Source organism: Haliotis cracherodii, unplaced genomic scaffold, assembly GCF_022045235.1.
Source record: "Haliotis cracherodii isolate W230 unplaced genomic scaffold, xgHalCrac1.p SCAF_7, whole genome shotgun sequence".
NCBI lineage: Eukaryota > Metazoa > Mollusca > Gastropoda > Lepetellida > Haliotidae > Haliotis > Haliotis cracherodii.
The window spans coordinates 28,849,863-28,870,384 of record NW_027266330.1 but is presented as its reverse complement, the minus strand read 5'-3'; the positions used below and the strand labels follow the sequence as shown (position 1 = coordinate 28,870,384).

Here is a 20,522-nt window from a genome sequence, read left to right as displayed (position 1 = left end):
TCAAGTATTTTCTGAAGTCACCAATGCTTTCCCATCGTCAGCAGATATCTCTCACAACACAATGCAGATTCTTGAGCGGTTGGTCGTTCTCACTGGTTTATTTGGAAGGTCAATGAAAGGCAGAATCTCTCTTCATGAACATCTCAGACATTTGATAACATTTCACCCAAAGAGGCAGCTAAGACAGCACGTGTGTGCATGTGTGGGGACAGGTGCTTGACAAGCGTCTCACACTACAATCTATATCTGCCAACACTAAAACATATTGGAGGCTATCTTGGATTTTCATCATCAACAGGGGGCGCTGCATACCAGATTTATATAAAGCTTTGTTGCAATTGATCCTGACAAAGATACTGTGATAAATTGTATGGATTGACCACATAATAATGATATAATGAGTATAGATTAGTCATTGGAGATTTCAACCATGTTGGCGGCCATCTTGGACTTTCATCACCACCAGCGGGTGCTACATGCTAGATTTTAATTATATACAGGATTGTTGTGATAACTCTTAAATACATGACAATGGTAATTTGTATAAATAGATCAGATAAGTTTGATATATTGAATATATGTTGATATCATTAGAAATTTGAGCCACGTTGGCGGCCATCTTGGACTTTCTACCACCAGGGGTCTCTCCTGAGGTGGATCCATATCCAAAAATCTTCGCAATGGTTCAATGTATAAGTGTGCCAAGTTTGGTGCTTTTAACCAGAAGTGCACAATTATAGGCTTAACCGCCCCACTATTATAAGTCTACTTGTGTACAATACCAGAGAATCCAGTGATCGATAATGTGCGCAACCATCCACGCCGTTTGGGTAGGTGGATACTCCATCAACCAAACCACTAAAGCCAGACCACTTCATCCTTCTAGTCAAATCGTACGGCCAGCATAGGAACCGCCTCCGTGGTTTAGTAGGACAGCGTCCGCCCGGTGAGAGGAAGGTCGGGGGTTCGATTCCCGGCCGCGTTTTACCAAAGGACGTTTAAAGATAGTTTCTTGTTGTTACCCAGCCTGGCGCTCGGCATAAAGAGACTAAAAAATCGGCATTAGTCGGGACTAGTACAATCACACACACGCACGCACGCGCACACACACACACACACACACACACACACACGCGACGTTTCCACGTCACCTCACACACAAGCACAGGATTCCACGTGGGAATTTTGTATTTATGCAGAAGTGACATATACTTATCGTCCGGAAAGCGCGGTTTCCGGGCTAAAAGGGTCCAGATTAAAGTGCTTTACATTACATCTCGGACATGAATACCGCCACCTGTCATAAATGGATCAAGAGTTACAACAATATATTGAATAAAGTATTGAAATATGATATTTAATTAAAACCGGATCTTATTACAATGAGATTATTGAAAAACTCAATAAAACCCTTACCTCTTTCACCATACGGTAATCCACAATGGAGGGAGTCGCTCTATGTTGCTGATGTCGTGGAGACGGAGTTGGAGGTACAAGGCACAGTCGTCATCTGACCTTTGACCTGCCCTTGGGGCATCATCAATTACGTCTAACATGTAATCTCCCAAGTGGGTTTCTCGGCAAAATATGCAGTCACGCTGACAAGCACAACAATACCGAGTAATTATCTTCCGAGAAATGGCATTACTGTTTAATGCTGCACATGCATATCACATGTACTATGATACCCTTGTGTGCCATGGGTACCATCAAATGAAACTCACTTCGACAATAACTTCTTAAAAATGTTCCTTGGAAATTTATTATTTCAAATTTTTTTGACCTTGCATAATAGTGACTATATTTTATCTTCTTAATTTCATCTTGTGTCATGTTATGTAAACGATAAAGAATATATCACACATCGCTTTGATCTTGAATTGGTGTTTTAAGCAGACAGTTGACATAATTTTTACTTCCATGTAGGAATTCCAACATAAATAAAGTGCAGTAAAAAGCCTTCGTCAGAATGAGGACATATTGATTGACATACAAGACTGTGTAGAAGGTCGTAAATTTACATTTGTCAACTCAAAACACCGATAAACCCCTTTATCTCCGAGCATGAAAGGATTTCATCTTTACATCGCATATCTTGTCACTGTCGCTTCTTGTGAAAGCCGATTCAACTTGCATTGTTAATTGTCAGCAAACACATGCCCTGAATAATATACTGGCTGTTTATCTGTCTAGTCCCAAACAACACAATTACTTGTATCAGATGTTCGCTGAAAGAATATTTTTTATGAGATAAATATTTTTCATATCAAAATGATTTAATAAAATCGCCAAAGCAGTAAATTCACACTTTGCTTTAGCGGCATATGGCGAACTGATAGTATTGAAGTTATATGGTAACAATATACTGACAAAACACTAGTTGATGCAACCCATGTTTGCCGTAAACGGCTACTATGCTTGTCGTAAGAGACGACTAACAGGATCAGGTGGTCAAACTCGCTGACTCGGTTGATGCATGTCATTGTTTCCAAATTGCGTGGAACGATGCCCATTACATCAATCACTGGATTGTCTGGTCCAGACTCGATTATTTACGGGCCGCCGTCATACAGCTGGAATACTGCTGAGTGCGTCGTTAAACAACAAACAAACAAAGAACAAAGCGTACAGAATCTTAACAGCCTTCATCCTTAACACTCTGTATCGAACATGAGAGACCCGTGAAGATCCGGGGTAGAATATCCGACCTGTAGGTATTGAAGTTATATTTTAACCAAATACTGACAAAATACTAGTTGATGCAACCCACTCTTGCCGTAAAAGGTGACTATGCTTGGCGTAAGAGGCGACTGAAGGGATTGGGTCCCAATTGCCTAATGCTCATGGCGTCAATCACTGAATTGTCTGGTCCAGACTCGATTATTGTTTGTTGTTTAGCGCCGCACTCAGCAATATTCCAGCTATATGACGGCGGTCTGTAAATAATCGAGTCTGGACCAGACAATCCAGTGATCAATATCATGAGCATCGATCCACGCATTTGGGATCGATGACATGCATCAAACAAGTCAGCGAGCCTGTCAACCCGATCCCGTTAGTCGCCTTTTACGAAAAGCATAGTCACCTTTTACGGCAAGCATGGGTTGCTGAAGACCTATTTTAACCCGGAATCTTCACGGGTCGACTCGATTATTAACAGAACCCGGTCATATAGCTTGGATGTTGGCGTTCAACAAATAAACAAAAGTATTTACTAAAAGACGGTGCACAAATTCAACAATAGGTACTCTGTTGTTTGTGATGTCTGTAACAGGGACACAAATGGGTTGAAGCTGTCAACACATGATTTACACGGCACACGCGGAATGCCATTGATCATATGAACTTGACCTCATTGTATGCTGAGGTGGGCGTGGAGAGGGCAAGCGCCTGTTGATTGATTGGTTGGTTGGTTGTTTTGTTGTTTAACGCCGCACTCAGCAATATATTCCAGCTATATGATGGCGGTCTGTAAATAATCGAACCGGGACCAGATAATCCAGTGATTGACATCATGCGCAACGATCCACGCATTTGGGATACGATGACATGCATCGACCAAGTCAGCGAGCCTGACCACCCGATCCCGTTAGTCGCCTTTTACGACAAGCATCTTCACCTTTACGGCAAGCATTGGTTGCTGAAAACCTATTGAAGAGACGCACAGGTAGATTTTTAGGAAAGTAATTTTACCGAATAAAGTCGATATATTTAATTAAATATCTTAGATACAAATATGCAATTTTAAAGCTCGATAACATGTTATCGTTGTACAAAGGCATTGAAAACTGTTCATTGTCATGTCACATAAGGTCACACGGTTGCGCTGAATTCAGTGTCTTGTGTGACCGCCCCGGGCAGTAATCACGGCTCTGCAACTCCTCGGCACTGACTGGATAAGTGTACGAATTCTGTCCTGCGGTATTCTGCGCCATTCTGTTTGTAAAGCGTCAGCCAGTTGTTGGAGTGTCTGCGGCGTGTTCTGACGTTGACGTACACGTCGATCGAGTACATCACAGAGGTGTTCGATTGGGTTGAGATCTGGAGATCTCGACGGCCAGGGCAAGACGTTAATTTTGGCATTATGGAGGTAGTCTACCTTGACATGTGCTGTGTGCGGTGGAGCGTTATCCTGTTGAAACAGCTCCCTCTGGCGGTCAATGATTGGAAGAAGGTGTGGTTGAAGAATTTGATTCATGAAGCGATTAGCTGTCAAGTTTCCCTGAACCACAACCAATTCAGATCTCGTGGTGTAGGATATGGCCCCCCACACCATGACACTACCGCAACCAAATTGTCGAATTCACGTACACAATGTGGGGCAAAACGCTCATTTCGGCATAGGTAAACACGTTGAAGAAATCGACATTAATCGCTTTAGCACACTCATCTCCAGTTTCTCAAATTCCAAGATTGTAAGGTATGGCACCAACGCAAGCGTCGCTGTCGATGGATCTGTTGTAAAATAGGGACGATAACTGGTCTTCTTGGTCGGATTCCAGCCTCGCGAAGACGGTTCCTGACAGTCCCGTCCGATATCTTCCTCAAACCAGGGATGCGTCCTGCAGTCTCTTTGGAAAACTTTACACTGCCTGTCTTGAGTACAGTGATATGTGATACTTTGAAGGAATTATAGAACCGTAAACACATACACTGAACCGATATTCCTGGTCCTACTTAAGTAGGAAGAAAGTTAAGGTCATGGTAATAATGTCAATAATACTTTTACATACATTCCTGTTTTTAAGATATGAATTCATTCCCAGATGAGTGATTTTGGGGTGATCTAATATAAACTAGGTGGAACATTTCTCAGTAGACCATGTATAAAATAACATCCCGAGAATAGATCATAGACAATACATATTAATTGATACAATGTCATTGAAAAATGTTTCATCATATCAAAACTTATCCTTAGTCCAAATATATCAACTGATATCTATATCTGCTGTAGGAACAGACAATTTCTGAAAACTAAAACATATTGGGGGCTATCTTGGATTTTCATCATCACCAGTGGGCGCTGCATACCAGATTTGAATAATACAAAGCATTGTTGCAATTGATCCTGAAAAAGATACTGTGATAAATTGAATGATTTGACCAGATAATTATGATAAATGAGTGTAGACTAATGTCATTAGAGATTTCAATCATGTTGGCGGCCATCTTGGACTTTCATCACCACCTCGGGGTGCTGCATACTAGGTTTGAATTATATACAGGGTTGTTGTGATTACTCCTAAATACATTACAATGATAATTTGTATAAATTGGGCAGATAACTATGATGTGTTGAGTATTGATTGATATTAGAGATTTCAGCCGTGCTGGCGGCCATCTTGGATTCTCTGCCACCTAGGGGAGCTGCAAACTATATTTGAATTATATACAGCTCTGCTGCAATTCATTCCGCATGCATTAGTATGGATATATGTATAAATGGATCAGATAGGTGTGATATATTGAGTATATATTGTCACCATTAGAGAGTTTAGCAATGTTGGCGGCCATCTTGGATTTTCTACCATAAAGGGGCTCTGCTGAGGTGGATCCATATCCAAAAATCTTCGGAATGGTTCAATGTATACGTGTGCTAAGTTTGGTGCTTTTAACCCAAAGTGCACAATTTTATCCTTAACCGCCCCACTACAACGACGGAAGAAGTTGTCTCTGAAGATCCCTCATCAAGAACAGCTGTAAGTACCATGCTATTCTTTGGGATGTGTGTGCCGTTATTGTCATGAGTATCACGAATGCATGACTAGGATCATGGGTATACTTGTTGGATTGACAGGACCGTCCTTCCTTCCCCGATGTCAGTTCAACGCAGATCATGTTGGAACAGTGGTGGGAACAAACCCCTCGGAAACCAACCTATTCGCCTAATCCGCCTGTGATGATGATCAGTGACGATGATAATGAAGCACACAAGTTGGCTGCACTCCCTTCCATGGATCTGGACACACCCACCCTGCTTGATGCTTCTTGGTCACCTTCATCACCGGAGGATGTCTTCTCCTCAGGTATGCTAGAGGTTCGCGATGACGACAACGACGATGTTCCTTATGGAGAAGCTCAACTCACTTCCATACAGCGTGAATGTAGTGTCTGCCGCCATAAGCGTGAATGTAGTGTCTGCCGCCATAACAACATGTTGAAATACATAAGCTGCAACAGTGGTCAGTCAAGTGATGTGTCATGTCTGTTTCAGGGAGGACATAGACTGTACCTGTTTTACTGAGGGGTCCTAAACATTGTTGGGACCTATTTGGGACAGTATGATGAAGGACCACATCTTATGGTGACCCCATCTTCACTTGAAGAGCTTGGAAGATTTAAGATGAAAGGTATTCGCGTTCTTTGAGGGACACATGAATCACTCCCTCCTCAATTATTTCGTATTTCCTATGTATCTTGGTTGATGTTGTCTTTGTTCATTTTTAAACAGCGATGGACTAACTGACTCTTTGTCTCTTGATTTATCTCAACTCCAATAGGGTGGCAAACCGAGGGTAGAGTTGAGATGTAGTCAACGCTGTCTGTCTGTCATGTCTGTGCAAATGCTCGTTGTAAAAAAAGAAAAAAAGATTAAAGAGAAAGGCCATGCTTGAAAGATCAGTTGCCTTGTGTCTGTCACCCACAACATATGATAGAGCCCTATCACATCGTCAGTGTCATGTAAGACGTCATGAAGTCCACATCGTGTTCAGACTGTGGTAAGACATTTTCTAGAAGAGATGCCTTATGTCATAAAAAACATGGCCATGGCTTATCACCAAAACCATCACCTATGAAACGAGCGACATCACCGCCGCCGTGTGTCAGTCACCCAGAACACAGGATGGCGTCAGGTGGTGATGATGATGAAGAGGTCATTACCTCACCTTTGACCCTACGCCACACTTTTAAGTTGGTTGTTTGTTGTTCAACGCCGCACTCAGCAATTTATTCCAGCTATATACGACGGTGGTCTGTAAATTATCGAGTCTGGACCAGACAATCCAGTGCTTAATATCATGAGCATCGATCCACGCAATTGGGATCGATGACATGCATCAACCAAGTCAGCAAGCCTGACCACCCGATCCCGCTAGTCGCCTTTTACGACTTTTCCTTTGTGAAATCATGTATGGAGCAGATGCATCGCCCCGAGGTGTTGGATACGCCACCCCATCGCATCGTGTGCGTGTACAGTGAATGGCAACCGCTTCATCATGAGTTGGAAGAGATTGCAGACAGCTTACGGCTCACTCTTGAGCAGAGCATGAAAGAAAAGGATCGTGCCTTGACAGATAAAAGGGGTGGCCCCGCATTGGCTCGTCATCGATGATTTGCTCGGCGACAATACAAAAGAAGAAACGGAAGTGTTGCGATGGTTCACCAAGAAAAGTCATCACCGAAACACAACCTTGTTTTACCTCACTCAGAACTTGTTTGCCCAATCGCCGCAACATCGCACATTTAGTCTGAATGCTCACTACATGGTCCTCTTTAAAAATCCGAGAGATGCATCGCCCATCGACAGTCTGGCTCGCCAGGTGTTTCCAGGCGAAGTTCTTTTCCTGCGTGAAGCCTATGAAGACGCCACTAAAGAACCTTAAACTTACCTGTTTTTGTTACCTGAAGCCCACCACGTTGCAAGACCATCGAGTACGTGCCTGCCTCTTTTTGAGATCCGAGTTACCCATCGGGTATGTGCCGATCCTACGAGATGAGGAGAGACTTCATAAAAGCATGCGAACCCACTGACCTTCCTTTAGTGAAGCCACAGCCATCATGGGGCAAAGACGGTCTATGAATGCCATGCCTCCATCCCAAGATGTCCACGATACCGAGTGGGTGTCTGAAAAGGTGAGAGAACAAGCGAGAAAAAACACACTCTTTATGGACGAACCATGGCAACTCGATGACATTCTGGAGGCATGACCTTCTCCTTCTTACAACGTCTGAGGTCTTTTCAAACGTGGCCTAAACAGATGGCCCAGACCCTAATATGACACGACCATGGCTGGCTATTTCTATCATGGTCGAGGTGATCGTTTTATCTGTTATTGCTGCGGTGTGACACTCTGCCAATGGGAAGCCACAGACAAACTCTGAAAAGAACATTTGTAGCACACCAATGTACCCTGTGAATACTTGGGTGTGTTTTGTCCCGATGGAGAAGTGTGAACGAAACATACAGTCGCCTGTAACCCGAAGAAGCATGGAAGAGAAGAGCAGAGAGTCTTGTTCACTCCTAGTGACAAAGTTTCCTGTTCACAAAAATCACAGGGACACCCCATCATCCTGTGGCTTTTGTTTTGTTGGTTGGTTCATGTGAGCGCGGAATAAAATAGTTGAAATAAATAGGTGTTGTGTTGTCTTTAGGTTGTGGATCTGCATGCACACCCGAGGCAAAAAACAAGATCAACATACACCCCCAACAAAAAACAGGATCGAAATCTGACCAATCAGAAGCTTGGGTTTTCGACCAATCAGAGGCCACACACGCCCTGTGCGGGTCTCTGATGGGTCGAACAGTGGGTTGTGCCTTCTCTCCCATGGAACAGGCCTGTTCCTATGGAAAACAAACACAAGGGTCGATCATGTTTAGAAAACCAAGGAACAGACGAGGCGCGGGAACAGACTAATTGGCGCGCTGTGTTTCGGACCAATCAGCACACAGCGTGTTGGACCAATCAAAACAGGGACCATTTCGATCCGCTCCCTCTCCTATAAAAATAAGAGCGAAGCCACTCACACTGCATTCTATGAGATCAACATGGAAAACAACACAGAGAATTTGGATGTGGACTTGGAACTCAGAAGACCGAAGCATTGCCACCGCCTCGATGCAGCATGTGCAAAGGTTGTCTTCTAGTCTACGCTCTAGGCACGAAGGCACGTGATGGTACGTTTCAGTGCGTCTATTGTCACACCGTCATGAAGGACACTTACCTATGGCGTTGAAGCCGCACCAGCAAGTGTCCTGTCAGAAGACAGATGACAGTCCATCCATGCCTTTGTAGCACAGCGCCTATGTGGGTGAGGAGGTAATCTTCAAGATCAAACGGTCCTTTTCAGGGCCACCCCACTCTCCCGAAAGAACGCTTTCATCATTGCTTTGCCTACCAACCACAACAACAAAAACCCTCCTCCCTCCCTCACGCGCACCCAGCATGCCCCTGTTCGCCAATTCAGATGGCGGCACTTCCGGCAGGGGAGATAAATGCTGGATTAGGGGCCAAAGCGCTGCTATCTACTACTGCCATATAAAGATATATTCTTCAGTCTAGACGACCTATTAATAATACTTGTTTCAGGTCAAGAGACTTCAGAAAGGCATTTGGACAGATCAACACCCTGCCCACCTTCTTATAATTATCCTGCCCAACCATTGCTTTAAGTGCAACATTGACATCCCAAGCTATGGACAAACTTCCTGGTCCGTTAAATATTAAGAACCAAAAATAATAAAGGCAAATCCTGATAAACCCAATATCTCCTGGTGCTTTTAGAAGAAACTTTCTAATTATAACATCATTGCATGCGCAAAGTCTGTTTATATGCCCATTGTAGATGATTTTCCAGTAACTTTGTTGTATATGCCCATTGATTGGTATTCCAAAGCCCAGATTTACGCTTTAGCCAAATTTGATCACCCAAGCCTGCAGTCAACATCATTCATAACCATTTTCTCTCTTCATGATGAGGAGGTTCTAGCTTACGCAACAAATCAACTAAGGAAAGCTAATCCATAATATCAGACTTATTTTCTGTACGTCAAGTGTTGGTATTGGGTTTGGTTATCCATGGGAAGTCCCTCAAAATATCACTGATTATATTCAACAAATAGGACGAAGTGGTAGACAGGGACAGATTGTAGTAGCGGTTTTACATTTTAATGATAATAATATTGCTAAAAATGTACCTCATATTGGAGAAAATATAATAAATTACTGTCGAACAAAAAACTGCTTGAGGCTTGAAATGTTGAAGGTGTTTGGTTTTGAAGAGACTGCGCCTTCTCTTAATAAAAGTAGATGTTGTTACAACTGTGAGATAAAATGTCAGTGTGAGTTGGGCACAAAGGATAAATGAAACAAATAACGTTTTTTTATCTATTACTCATCCATGGAAATACTTAATGAAATACACTACTTAAGCGATGTGCAATGTAGATTGGAAATTCTTATTAATTTGTTTGGTTGGTTTGTTGGTTAAGCTTAGTCACCTTTTACGACAAGCATAGTCCCTTTTTACGGCAAGCATGGGTTGCTGAAAATCTTTTCTACCCTGGAATCTTTACGGGTCGCAAAATCATATTTTAAAATCTTATTAATCATTTTAACTTGTTAAATGTATTTATTTGGTACATATACAATACTTATTAACATTATAAGAGTACTTCCTCATTAACATAACCTATTGATGCTTTGTTGGTTATCGGGGAATAAGATATTTGAAAAAAATAGGTGTTGTGTTTAGGTTGTGGATCCGCATGCACACCCGAGGCATAAAACAGGATCGAAATCTGACCAATCAGAAGCTTGGGTTTTCGACCAATCAGAGGCCACACACGCCCTGTGCGGGTCTCTGATGGGTCGAACAGTGGGTTGTGCTTTCTCTCCCATGGAACATGCCTGTTCCAATTGAAAACAAACAAGGGTCGGTCCTCTTTGGACAACCAAGGCACAGACGAGGCACGGGAACAGACTAATCGGCGCGCTGTGTTTCGGAGCAATCGGCACCAGTGTGTTGGACCAATCAAAACAGGGACAATTTCGATCCGCTCCCTCTCCTATAAAAATAACAGCGAAGCCACTCACACTGTATTCTATGAGATCAACATGGAAAACAGCACAGAGAACTTGGATGTGGACTTGGAGTGAGTTAAAATTTAACGTAGCATTGGCATTATTTCAGCCATATGACTTGGAACTCAGAGGACAGAAGCATTAAACTGATGCTTGATATTCAACTTAAGTAGTTCAGCTTGTCAAGATTAAGAAATGAATCAAAAGGTGCTGTGAATAAGTGCTCATTTTAAGTTCTATAAGGACTTCTCATTCAAAGGTGAGAAAAGAGAAGTAAGATTTGGACACATTCAATCTCTTTTTAATTACCAGCTTAATCAGTTATTTATACCGTATTCGACGTAATTAGTGCCCCACTCTAATAAGCACCCACGCCGATATTTGCTAATATTGGCTAGTGAACAATCTTAATAAGGCACATCTTCTGATTGATCAATATACACAAATCTTAATTAAGCACATCTTCTGATTGATCAATATACACAAGACTTCGCGTGTTATATGCATCCTTAATTATGGCCAATTAAATTCTGGGAAAATATATGTCGTGTATAAACATTTCAGGCTGTCAGCATTAACCACGAAATTTTACGATCTTTCAACTGTTTTTTTTTTCACCAATAAAAAATCCCATAATTATTCCTATTCATAATAAAAACATTCCCTATTTTTAATTTTGAGAACGCCCTGGGCGCTTAATACGTCAAATGCGGTACTCATTGTTTTGTATCTCTTGAATCATTGCCACATTTGCAATTCATATATACATCAGATGTGTTTGTTTGTTTGTTTGTTTGTTGTTTAACGCCGCACTCAGCAATATTCCAGCTATATGACGGCGGTCTGTAAAACAATCGAGCCTGGACCAGACAATCCAGTGATTAAGTTCGTGAGCATAGATCCACGCAATTCGGATATAATGACATGTATCAACCAAGTCAGCGATCCTGACCACCCGATCCCGTTAGTCGCCTTTTACGACAAGCATAGTCGCCTTTTACGGCAAGTATGGGTTGCTGAAGACCTATTCTACCCCCCGATTTGAATGAAATTTTGAGACTATATGTACACACGATTTGAATGAAATTTCGTGTACATATAGTCCAGTGATCTTTACACAACCCCCTGATGCGCACGTAAAATAGCTATACATGTCTGGCCCTTTACTTTGGTTTGTTTGTTTGTTGTTTAACGCCGCACTCCGCTGTATGACGGCGGTTTATAAATACTTGAGTCTGCACCAGACAATCCAGTGATTCATACCATGATCATCTATCCACGCAAATTGGGTTTGTTCTTTAACGCCGCACTCAGCAATATTTCAGCTTTCTGGATCAGACTATCCAGTGATTAATATAACGAACATCGATCCACGTAATTGGGATCGATGACATGCATCAACCAAGTCAGCGAGCCTGACCTGACCCCCAATCCTGTTAGTCGCCTTTTGCGGCAAGCTTGAGTTGCTGAAGACCTATTCCATCCCAACGTAAGCAAACACATGTCAAGATACAATGGGCACTTTAAATGACTATATAGAGCTAGCTTCCCTTTACCTCGTTTCGTGGCGATTGAAGATTGATTGGTTGTTGGTTGGTTTGTTGTTTAACGCCGCACTCAGCAATGTTCCAGCTTTCTGGATCAGACTATCCAGTGATTAATATAACGAACATCGATCCACGTAATTGGGATCGATGACATGCATCAACCAAGTCAGCGAGCCTGACCTGACCCCCAATCCTGTTAGTCGCCTTTTGCGGCAAGCTTGAGTTGCTGAAGACCTATTCCATCCCAGATCTTCACGCAATTGGGTGATCTGCCCATGTGCTAACACACGATTTCGCCCAACTTGTGAGCAAATGACCCGTGAAAAATAGGTCTTCAGCAACCCATGCTTGCCGTAAAAGGCGACGAACGGGTGGTGATGCATGTCATCGTATACCAGTTGCGTGGATGGATACTAATGATGCCAATCACTGGATTGTCTTGTACATATTCCATTACATACAGACCGCCTTTAAACACAAACAAAATAACGTAAGCAAACACATGTCAAGATACAATGGGCACTTTAAATGACTATATAGAGCTAGCTTCCCTTTACCTCGTTTCGTGGCGATTGAAGATTGATTGGTTGTTGGTTGGTTTGTTGTTTAACGCCGCACTCAGCAATGTTCCAGCTATATGACGGCAGTCTGTAAATAATCGAGTCTAGACCAGACAATCCTGACCAAGGCAGCGAGCCTGACCACCCGATCCCGGCAATATGTCAGCCATATAGTGACTAAATCATGTTATACAGTAATAATACCTTCATATAGATATTAAAATCTGTCGACAAGGGCAATAGAAAAGCACTAGCTAGACTATCACAGATATAGATTTAAAACTAGCATGTTACCATGTAAATCGAATCAGCGCGATGAACACAAATGAAATATAAAAAAAACGTTAGCTTCCCGCCGAGATTATAGGGATAAAAATAGCCCCACGTGACAGACCACAACATTCCGATCGAAGCAGTCCATCATCAAGCATTATGTCAGCGGTGGGTCAAGGAGTCGACGATGATTTGGGAGAGTCGGACATACACATGTATCAGTCGATTCTCTCGATTCCGACTCCCAGGAAGAGATAAGCGGTAAGTAACATTAATTCATTTTCAGTAAATTGAGTATGTGTACTGTCAGTGTCAATGCAATGACGGGAATAAGAATTTTATGTTTTTGCAATTTTCGCAATTGTAGGCTAGATCCACTCGTGACAGTTTTAAATGTTAAAAATACCAACCATACCATAATAGTCATAGTAGAAACAGCCAACTTCCTTGTTTATTATTTCATGAAATATGAATATTAGAAATGATTTGAAAGAAATGCTCTCGTGGTAGTGAAGTTTTAACATATGTCTACATGTGGCCTACACGTTAATGGAAGAATATTTTTGTTAATAATTAAAATTATCTCTAAGGACACACTAGTTCCTACTTTGGACCTGAAGCCATATTTTTTAAAGAAGTATAATGAGTCAGTCCTCATAAATCTAAAAAAATTAACTTATTTGGAAATATTAAAAATATTCTTCTCTTATTTATTTGGCCTACCTGGGCATCATGTCCTTTCAAGGCCTTTCGGTGGGTGTGTGTTTCAATAACAGTGCTCTACACTAAATACTTTTATTGAAATCCGCTCAACCATCTTCTTTACCATTTCCTGTTTATACTTTTCCCTAGTTTACACTATGACATCATTGTCCCACCATCTTCTTTCAGGTGACGTCAGAACGTTTAACCCCGTAACTGGTGACGTCATCACTGGCAATCTTTTTGCCTTTCGCTGCTCTTGATTGCGGCGCTATCTCTAGCTTTCACAGTTCAATTTTATTTCCATCCCACCCTCCCCTACCTTGCCTCTTGTCAGTTCTCAAATGTCACTGTCCATTTACATGTGTGGATTACATTATAATAATGTATGTTTCTTTCTTCAGAATAAACGTTTATGGCGAGCATAGTACTTGTGGGCTCAATTAATGTATGCTCTATTTTACATGTCATTGACATCACCAAATTTATAGGCTCCTGCTCTTCAGCGGGAACCTTCCATCCCTCTGCTCATCAGCGGTTGGGATTCCAACCTTTTGGCTTATTCAATTTCTGCCCGCTTTTCAACGGGATATGTATTATTTTCTTACCGCTATCGCTGCTGCTGGCAACTCAAGTTGCCCATTTAACTACCTTTGCTTACCTACCCACAAGTACTGCCTCGCCTAGACCTTTCATCAAATCTATTCTTCTCTTATTTATTTGGCCTGCCTGGGCAACATGTCCTTTCAGGCCTTTCGGTGGGTGTGTGTTTCAATCATTAAAATTATCTCGACGGACACACTAGTTCACACTTTGGACCTGAAGCCATATTTTTAAAGGAGTATAATGAGTCAGTCCTAATAAATCTAAAAAAAATTAACTTATTTTGAAATATTAAATATAAATGTATATGTTTCATACATTTTAAATGTTATTGATATATCTTTAAGGATTTAGAGGTTGATTTTTCACCCACAATTTATTTTTTAATACCAAAACAGCCAATCAAATTAAAAAGTCTCTCTGTTATTGTTGTAAAGATCACTAGACTCTATGTACACACAATTTCATTTAAATCGGGCCAATTTTCATTTAAATCGGGCCAATAACAGTTGAGAACCTACGTTCACTAAGATTCAAAAATAACGTTTATGGAGGAAATACGTTTGTATATGGTTTTCCTCATGATAAAATCTTAGTTTACTAAAGGGATGTACTCAAGATACATGAAACAATGCATGTACAATAAAACAGGACTTAACACTCCCCAGCACACACAATAAACCTTCAACTGTCTCAACATGAACTGGGTCCCTTTATCCCTTTTTTTTAGCCTCCTATACTTTGCGCTACGTTCTTATCTTAGATGTCACCTGGCCTTGCTTTGAGGGTTCTCACATTATCAAGTCTTTCAATAGAAGGTAGTGTTGTTTCATTAGCTTCTATTGCAAGCTTGTTCATTACCTGAGTAAATGTGACAAGTACCCCTATGAAGGAAGATATTGCAGATGCCACTTGCCCGATGCAACCGCCTTGCACCCTCAAAGACGGTCTTCGGACAACGGTACCAGATCACGGAATGCAAGCATTCATTATAGCATTCTGTCTCGCCTTTCACCATCCTCTTAAGGAGGTTTTTATCAGACATTCTTTGATACACTGGTATCATCTGTTTTGCATCTAGAATATGTCTGCGTAAGCATTGTAGTGTAATCACCTTATAGTTGTTTACATCTTGTGTGATACAGTTTCCCGCAATATCTAAGAACACATTATCGTCATATTATGACGTCATGTATGGATGCGATGTCTGAGTAAACTATGATGGCTTCCTTCCAAGTTCTGTTGTTTGACGTGCATACTCCCGAGCATAAATGTGTGAATACATGACAAGCATGAGGCTCAAGATCATAAGCCAGTGCTCGATTTTAAAATACACAAACTCGAGTTGGTTGGTTGGTTGATTGTTTACGCCGCACTCGGCTATATGACGGCGGTCTGTAAGTAAACAATCGAGCCTGGACCGGGCAATCCAGTGATTGATATCATGAGCATCGATCCACGCCATTGGGATCGATGACATGTATCAAACACGTCAGCGAGCCTGACCACCCGATCCCGTTAGTCGCCTTTTACAAACTTAAGGGACCAGTGGGACATTTAGTGTGATGGGGAGAATCATCAGTTGACTTACAATGAAACTAACTTGCCCAGATTGCATTCCTTGAACCATCGATGTTACCAACATTGTTCGTGACAGCAAAGCGGTAATAATACTGAAAACTTTTGAGCCTTGTCTTAAGTGAGTTTTCCCTCTGCCCCTACCACCCACCCAATCTATTTTTTTTGAGTGGACAAATTAAGAAGAGCAGTGCCCATCCTTTAAAGAGCATGTTTAATGCAGTCTTCCTTGTGAACAATGATGTCTGGTCCATATAAGGGTTGAAGGTCGTTGACTGCCTTGTGGGCTTTGCTGTCACCATCTGAAAGTATACATGTATAACGTACATTATGCTTTTAATGGACCCGTGGAGATTCCGGGGTAGAATAGGTCTTCAATAACCCATGCTTGCCGTAAAAGGCGACTTACGGGATCGGGTGGTCAGTCTCGCTGACTTAGTTGATGCATGTTACCGATCCCAATTGCATGGATCGATGCTCGTGATATTAATCACTGGATTGTCTGGTCCAGACTCGGATTATATACAAACCACCGTCATATAGCTGTAATAGTGCTGTGTGCGGCGTTAAACAACTTATAAACCAACCATCTTACTTCTCCAATGAACGGGACCAAAGCCTCTTAGCGGCTTCAACTTCCATGGCATTGGAACTACCTTCATAATGTTGGCATGTCCAGCATGTCTTTCATTGTCCTATCCCAGACAGTTCATATGATGTTCGTTTGTTGTTTATCACCACACTCAGCTATAAATTATGACCGCGGTCTGTAAAAAAAAATCGAGTTTTGACCAGACAATCCAGTGATTAATATCATGAGCATCGATCCACGCATTTGAGATCGATGACCGTGCATCAACCAAGTCAGCGAGCCTGTCCACCCGATCCCGTTCGTCGCCTCTTACGGCAAGCATGAGTTGCTGAACACCTATTCTATCCCGGATATTCAAAGGTCCCAGTTGACATGGATGTACATGCATGACAGGATATTGACAGGACTTCTTAATGAATCACCAGATCTGTCAAACACATCGATAACCGCCCCAACACCATAATTTGATTGGTTTGTTGTTTAAAGCCGCACTCGGCAATATTCCAGCTATATGACGGCGGTCGGTAAATAATCGAGTCTGGACCAGACAATCCAGTGATTGACACTATGATCATCGATCCACGCAGTTGGGATCGATGACATGCATCAACCAAGTCAGCGAGCCTGACCACCCGATCGCGTTAGTCGCCTTTTACGGTCATGATACGTCATAACTAACAGTTATGTCAAACGGTACATCAGTTGAAACGGTCTGTTGCTCACAATAGGCATGTTTGATAATTTCAACACTCTAAAAAGTTCCTAAGTATTTTCAACAACATATGAAAGAAGTTTTGTTTTGTGTTGAAATGTCTTTGCAAGGAGACCTTCCATTCCAAAAAAACCCCATAACGTTTTGACTGCAGCATGACCAAGACCTACTTCTGACAAAAAGAGCATCACTCTCATTAAAATCAAATCTTAGTTCTCGCCATCGCTTAACAAATATCTGAGGACATTACGGGTCACGTTAGAACGACCTTTCATCCGACCAATCAGAGCGTCGCCTACCATATCATGAAAGTGACACGGGTTATTCCCAACGACAGTTACGGCTGATTCCGCCAAAATTCGTTTAACTCTCGCTTCCGTGGGTCAAACATTTGATTTGAAGGAGGCTTTGCACAGTACATGGGAAGTACTGTCATTCAATTTCAACCATATAAAAGACATTCCGGAATGTTCGTTTGTTCAGTTTTTAAAATTTTAATTGAGAACTGTGATAACATAAATTTCAAGCGTATTCTGAAATGGAAGTCGCCAGGCTGAAACGAGTATCGTAAAGCTCGAGAAAGTAGCTCTCTAATTGGTTGATGTTTGTCATTTCAGTGGTTGGTCAAAGTTCGCGAAAGGTCGTTCTGACGTTACCCGTAATGGAATGTCCTAGCTCAGATCTTTGTGTTAAGCGATAGCGAGAACTAAGATCTAATTTTAATGATATTGAAAGAGCATAGAAATGTCATTGACCTGAAAGGGATTGGTACCAGATTGAATACCTGACCTTTGTTTAGTGTAATTTTTGGCAACACACATCTGACTGTTTTGACATGTCAACATAATTTTACAGCAAATCTTTTCAAACATCAAAGACCACTAGCTGTTCATTTGTCTCATGACATCCATTGAGGTTTTCGTTCTTCATTGAGGTTTTGGTTCTTCATTGTCAAGCACATGAGATCGGATATTTTCAGCAGCTTTAAATTTTGACAAGTTTTCTGTCACTGCGAGACGTTCCATTCTATGAAGAAGAATTCTTTTAATTGTTTCCAGTAGGGATGTTTTCCTCAAAAGCGTGGTCCCCGGATGATTCCGATGCATCACAAAGGTCAAAGCTGTCAGAATCTGAAACAGGTACGATCGTGCCGGCACCGCATTTTGAACGTGCCTGCTTCATCTGACTTGCCCTTCACCCCTTGTTCTTACCATAGGCGTGTTGTGACCTGTGTTTTGACCTCATTTTAAAAAAAAATAAGAAAATTTCAGTCAAGGAAATAACAAAAACGAGATTTGCCTGTCAATCTTTTCGCTAAGCAGCCGCCATATTGCATACCTACTGTAAAAGGCGACTATGCTTGTCGTAAAAGGCGACTAACAGGATCGGGTGGTCAGGCTTGCTGACTTGGTTCATGCATGTCATTGATCCCAATTGCGTGGATCGATGCTCATGATATCAATCACTGTATTGTCTGGTCCAGACCCGGATATTGCTGAGTGCGGCGTTAAAAAAACCAAACAAAATCGTAAGAGGCGACCATCGGGATTGGGTGCTGATGACATTGATGATGCATGTCACCGATGATCATGATGTCAGTCACTGGATTGTCTGGTTCAGACTTGAGTGCGGCGTTAATCAAGAAACAAACACACGTATTCCATCATGCGAGGTGTGAAGGGATTATATATGTGTATCGCAACCCAACAGACCTATTCCGGGTGTTGCTGATCATGCAAATACCCGTTACTAGATCAAGTGAGTTGTGTATTGTAGCTCTTCCAACTTCCCTGACACCCAGGTGCCATTCTTATCACGTACGAAACTTCGCTACAGAACGTCGGCAACCTCGCCTATGTCATTAGGGGTGCTGGTCCGGTTATTTCTGTGGGACAAGTAGGGTGCATCCGTCTCTAGGAGGAGCCTACTTACAGCCCCCCCCCCCCCCCCCCCCCCCCTTGTCAGAGAATCCAAAGAAGGACCTGGGGATTTTGACAAACCAGGCCTCCAAGGACCTGTTAATCTCCCCACAAAAGCAGTGGACATGAATGCCCATGCTGAGACACTATCTCCTTCGGAGTTCAGAATGACCACAGCACCAAAATGTTCTTCTCGTCCACTGTGTTGCTACGGCAATGGACTATCACCGGTTGGCGTTGGAATACCTCCCTCTGTCGCACCCAGGATTTGTTTGTTTGTTGTTAACGCCGCACTCGGCTATAGTAGAGAGAGGACCAGACAATCCAGTGATTGACAACTTGAGCATCGATCCACGCAATTGGGATATGATGACATGCATCAAACCAAGTCAGCGAGCCTGACCACCCGATCCCGTTAGTCGCCTCTTACGACAAGCATGGGTTGCTGAAGACCTATTCTACCCCGGATCTTCACGGGCCGTCGCACCCAGGAAGCTGGAGGGCTGGTCTATACCGAGCTCTCCTAGGGCGACGACTTGAGGCATGTTTTTTACCATGATATCAGGAATGTCTATCTTTGCCATCTCAGCGTCCGCAGAGCGAGATAGACGGCTGTTTCAGTGTTCACGCACGTCTTCCACAGGTAATAGACGCTGACGACTTCATCTGAAATAGAAGTTTGTGTGTTTATTCCATATATGAACGATTCGTGCTCTTCCAACAGCATTAAAAGAAACTTTTGGTTATATATGTACCTTAGAAATGCTTTGCAATATAGATAATGTGTTGTGTTGTTTAGTCTTAAAGTACGGAAGACAACATAACGATTCCTGCTATTATTGTGAGAGTGACAAGACAGTATATTTCATGGACAAAATCACGTCACTTTTGGATCTCTTTTTAAAAAAAATTATATTACTATTGCGCAAGAGCTTAAGTTGATACAATTGATTTATCATAAATAAACGTCAGTAACTTAATGAATAAATCACATTGAAAATTGACGGAATTTTACGTACTTTTGAAGTAAATTAAAGGGAGGCGTACACACAAAATCACTTTATTTGAAACGAAACGCAATTATAGAAGTTTCAAATAGTGGGAAAGCTCAAAATATTAGATCTTTTTCTCCGAGCTAATTAGAACAGATTACACCCCTTTGGTTATGACTTAATTGGTGACCCGGCGTGAAGATTCCTGGGTAGAACAGGTCTTCAGCAACCCATGTTCG

General features: G+C 42.0%; 1 pseudogene; it reads right to left on the bottom strand.

Annotated features, from left to right (window-relative positions):
* Window positions 1-15,104: 15,104 nt before the first annotated feature.
* LOC139448782 (uncharacterized) lies at window positions 15,105-18,617 on the bottom strand (annotated as a pseudogene).
* Between the last annotated feature and the right edge of the window lie 1,905 nt (window positions 18,618-20,522).